Below are 5,157 nucleotides of genomic sequence, written 5' to 3'. Positions count from 1 at the left end.
TAAATTCTATTTTTGAAATTTTGGAGTGAAAAATAATGGTCTAAAAAAACATGTGGATTCCAAAATCCTTTTTGCACTTTTGTAAAAAAAACTTGTAAATTTTTATTTGTGAAATGAAATCCAAAGTTTTGAGAAAACTATTTATTATTGTTAAAATCTAATTATTTGGTTAAAGAAAAAACATGAAGTGCAAGTTATTTTTTAAAATCTTTGCTTTGAGTAAATTCTAGTAATCCTACTCATCTTGTGAGACAAAGTGGATTCCAAAATCCTACTTTGTGAAAATCTGGATTCCAGAATCCAACTTAAGAGCAAAATTGGATTCCAGAATCTAGCCTCCTTGAAGAAGTGGATTCTAGAATCCAACTTGACACAAAAGTGGATTCTAGAATCTAACTTAACACAAGGAGTGGATTTTGGAATCCAACTTGACAGAAGAAGTGGATTCTGGAATCTAGCTTGACACAACAAGTGGATTCTAGAATCTGACTTGACAGAAGAAGTGGATTCTGAAATCCAAAAAGCACCAAAAGCATAAGGGTTTGTGAGGAAGAAGGAGAGAAAACATGCAAGCTTGTTAAGGAGAAAGCTATTAAGTGGGTGGAGACTGCCTTGTTGATTTGATGTTTTAGTGCAGTTGCTTTTATGTAAAACCCCTAAGCTAAGACACAGCTCTGTTGAAGCTATCTTACCCATGTTGAAGCTTTTTGCCCTTATGAAGATTTAAAGATTTTATTTTGGAGAATCGACCTTTTTCCTTACAGCATTGCGCGTGCGCATGCTATGAGAGGAGGTGAGTCGTTTTGCTTTACAAACTTTACATGGTTTGTTTTCGCTTAAAGATTTGGTGATTTGTTGTGTTTGCGCTGGCCCCACAAAAGCTCGCTTCTCTTCTTTGCTCATTACTATGCAAGAGTTGGCCACAAAAGCATGCACTTTTTTTTGTGCATGCGCTAATATGGAATAGGTAGAGAAGGCAACGAGGAGATGGCTAGAAGCTTGGTGGTGGATGTGTGCAAGGGAGGCAAAGGCGGGCGCGGAACAATGGGAGGGGGTGCCCGGAGGTCACATGGAGTCAAAGGGCTGAAAGGTAAAAGGGGGAGGGGTGGGTAGGCACGTTGAAGAGAGTAGCGGTGAGCTGCAAGGTGTGGCTCCCTAGGGCTCGGGGGGGGGGGGGGGGGGGGGGGGGGGGCTACATAATCTGCCACCACACTCAACCCATCGTGCAGGGCACATGGGTGGTGGGAGGCCAAGGCCAAAGTTACAGAGCGGTTGTATAGGGTGCTTAACTCGCTGTCCACCAAGGGATTAGGCGAGGGAGGCCTACCGCAAGCAGAGAGAGGGAGGGGGGGAGCTCATTTTTATGCTTCAAAGAGAGAGGGAGGGGGGAGCTCATTTTTATGCTTCAAAGAGAGAGGGAGGGGGGAGCTCATTTTTATGCTTCAAAGATAGAGAAAGGAGGAGCGGGTCAGCCACTCCAAGCAGTCTGCACCTTAAACAAAACAAACCAAGAATTCTTTTGTGTTTGCACCTTCTCTTCTTCTCTCGACGGTTTTGGCCACAAAAGCATGTTGGTTTTCTCTTGTTGATGTGTGGGTTGCGGATAAGAGGGGACTGCAGATGAGAGAGGAGGATTGCATGTGTGCTTTTTGTTTGGTGGGGGATATGCTAGAGTTTGCCAGAGGGTTTGATGATCTGAAGGTTTGATGCTTTGAAGGTTCGACGCCCAAGATGACACGCAGCTACGCATGATCACACACAGTTGCATTGAAGTTTGGTTGCCCATGTTGAAGCTTTTTTGTTGAATCTTTTGAAGCTTTTGAGTTGTTCTCAGCTATGGATGGGGCTTGAGGGATGCAAAGAATGGTTTCATCCACACTATCAGCTCTCCACATACTTTGCCCCAACTCTATTGCAATCAACCACAGATTTTTGGGCTACCAAACTTGGTTGCCTGCACTAACCTATGTGCACTGTCAACCACCCCGCTTTGTAGGATTCTAGAATCCCACACTATCAGCTCTCCACATACTTTGCCCCAACTCTATTGCAATCAACTAGATTTTTGGGCTACCAAACCTGGTTGCTATGGATGGGGCTTGAGGGATGCAAAGAATGGTTTCATCCACACTATCAGCTCTCCACATACTTTGCCCCAACTCTATTGCAATCACCCACAGATTTTTGGGCTACCAAACCTGGTTGCTTGCACTAACCTATGTGCATTATCAACCACCCGCTTTGTAGGATTCTAGAATCCCACTCCTTTCTACTATTTTTTTATTCTAGTTTTGCTAGTCACACTTCTCTTGTCCTCTTTGGTGTATTCTTGAATTCATGTTTAACTTTTAGCCATAGTTGTTACTTTTTTTACATGTCATGGCTTCTCAATCTGAAGTTTTTTCTTATTTTTGGATTCTAGTTTTGATGAGGGATCACTTCTTTTGTCCTCTTTGATGGATTCTAGAATCCATGATTAACTTTTAGCCATGGTTATTTCTTTTTTTTTGTCCTCTTTGATGGATTCTAGAATCCATGATTAACTTTTAGCCATGGTTATTTCTTTTTTTTGCAAGTCATGGCTTCTCAATCTCAAGGTTTTTATACAACAAGAGCCTAAAACTTCAAAGCAAGCTTCTGTGCAACCTCAACCCGATTCAAGCTCAAGAAGGGGTCACTCAGGTGCACTGATGTCTTCTCAGTTAGTTCTCGCACCACGGAGTCCGGGTTTTGAAGTAATGAGGCTTTTTGAAAGTCCATCTCATTTATCTTGTTGAGAGCTTCTTGCTGTTGAATAATTCCCTCGCGAGCCAATGACTCAGCACACCAAAGAGCATCACCAAAAGGTTAGAAAGGGAAAAAGTCAAGAGCTAGAACTTGTGAGAGAGGAAGATACCCTTCAAAGCTCTCAAGCAAAAGACATATGGGATAAAGTTCCGGCCAAAAGCAAGTACGAGCATGCTTGGACACTCAACTTTGGGCATCATGGGGAGTGTGGGCAATTAATTGAGTCAACAACCCCTCTTTTGATTGTTACAAAACACAAAGGATCTTCAAGTGATTCTAACAAGTACTCTTTTGCTGGCAAAAATAGGATATATTTTCTTATTGAGCGTGATGACTCCACTCACTTTGTTGTTCTTGTTTTATTGAAAGACTTTGAGATGGATGAAATAAATCCTCTGAGCACAAAAAAATTGATGTGATTGATGCAATGCAAACTCAAGGCTTGGTAAGAATTAAAATTTTCTCATTCTCTTTTGAACTTTTGTCTCTTTTTAAAAAAAAAACATATCATGGATTTCATTGTTTTTGGTTGTAGACATTTGGGAGAGCCTACAGTGAGGTGCTAGAGGGTTGTTTTTGGCTCAGATAATAAGAGCTCTTCAAGTGACTACATCAAAGAGGAAGGAGAGGAAGAAGAAGAGTCAAATTCTTCAAGTGATGAGGAGGTTGAGAAAGAACTCCCCCCTCTCCATTGATGCAAACCCCTATCTCACAGGCAAGAAATGAAGCAAAAAGTCAGGTAAATCAAAGGACTCTAAGTTTCTTCCTGAATCAGAGATTGTTCCATCCGGTCCTAGTTCCTCCTTACCCAACACAAGAGATTCAAGCTCTTTCAAATTTTTAAGAGAGAGGGTCAAGAAAAATAACATGATGGATCCTTTGCCTATATTTTTTCCCATAAGTGTGATTGAGTGCCACCAGTGGATCCCTAAATAGGAAGAAGACCCTTAGACGTTCGTGTTGTTGTGTTGAACATCATGTTCATAATCTAAAGTACAAAATGAAAAATAACCCGAATGCCATTGTGTTACCCTTGCTTGTTTTAGTGGTGGATAGACAATAGTGTCCTAATAAGGAATCTTGGGTTAAGGCTAATGCTGAGTCTTACAGATATTGGGTTCTTAGGGGCACTCATTCTTTGCTTGCCAAGCAAGAGCTTGTTGTCAAACATGAGTATGTTGACACTTACAAAACGGCAATGTGTTGGATGTAAGCTGGTTTAACAAATGATGAGGCAAAGGTACTTGCCCTTAACCATAATATTGACTCATACTTTCGAATGGAAATGACTTTCATTCAAAAGGTAAGGTTATTTCATAATGAGTGGATTGTTTCCTTGAAGCGTGGTGATAAAATTGATGACAAATTTTGAGCTTCATTTTGTGAAAAGTGTGGTCTTGAATTAAAAAAGAAAGGTGGTCATGGAGCAAGTCAGAAGCCCAATGTGAAACAATATGATAACTATTTTCAACTTACCTTTCGTGATGGAGAAATTTGGGATCTACAAGATAATATTTTTAAGCTACATGAGTAGGGAAAGTTAAAAGGTCAAAAGTTCAGCAAGTCACTTGTGTCTCTAGAGCAAATGGGAGAAGAATTTGAAAGGTTTGTTTGTTAAATGACTCTTTTGTTGTTTGAAGTTTTACTTGTTTCATTAGCTCTAATTTCTTTGGTTGTCTATTAGGCAAAAAAACCATGCTTCACATGCAGAGAATAATGATTGAAAAGTTGAACTTCTCCAATTGGGATGAGGTAGTGCTCTACCATCCCCAGACTCAAGAAAACCCATGTTGTTATTTGGTAACACGGTGAATTGTTCATCTTGCTTTTAGCTTTGTTTAACAAACCTTTTTTTTTCACTTCTCACATCTTGCTTATTTGGTAACACGGTGAGTTGTTCATCTTGCTTTTAGCTTTGTTTAACAAACCTTTTTTTTTCACTTCTCACATCTTGCTTATTGGTTTTTTCAGAACAAAGATCCATGGGTTGGCATCAAGAAAATCCCTCTTGACTTTAAAACTTCTTTCCTTTTTGTCATCTAGAGAGGAGGAGGAGACAACAACCCCAAAGCATTGAAATCACTCATCGTCTCACACTTTTCATCCTTGGTGATGTAGAGGAGTCTCCAACTCATTGGTGTGTTCATGAAGGGAGAGTTGAAGACATGGACACTTTTGTCATAGCACGTCCTTACACTTTGGCCATTACAAATTCTTCCTATGGTTTTTATGCTCCAAAATCACTCAATAACAATGTGAAGTACGAAGTATCTACCTACAAAAAAGTCATAGAGGCTTTTAGCAAGGTCACTACTTGTGACTCTTGGGCACATAGAGGACCATCCTCCATCGACATGAGGTGGCTATAAA

At 40.4% G+C, this 5,157-nt stretch overlaps 1 pseudogene; it reads left to right on the top strand.

Annotated features, from left to right (window-relative positions):
* The first annotated feature begins 3,787 nt into the window (after positions 1 to 3,787).
* On the top strand, positions 3,788 to 4,405 carry LOC147630185 (uncharacterized; annotated as a pseudogene).
* Positions 4,406 to 5,157: the final 752 nt, after the last annotated feature.

Source organism: Cibotium barometz, chromosome 17 (genome assembly GCF_041138505.1).
Source record: "Cibotium barometz isolate CiBa-2024 chromosome 17, ASM4113850v1, whole genome shotgun sequence".
Taxonomy (NCBI): Eukaryota; Viridiplantae; Streptophyta; class Polypodiopsida; order Cyatheales; family Cibotiaceae; genus Cibotium; species Cibotium barometz.
This window is presented reverse-complemented; position numbering and strand designations above follow the sequence as displayed.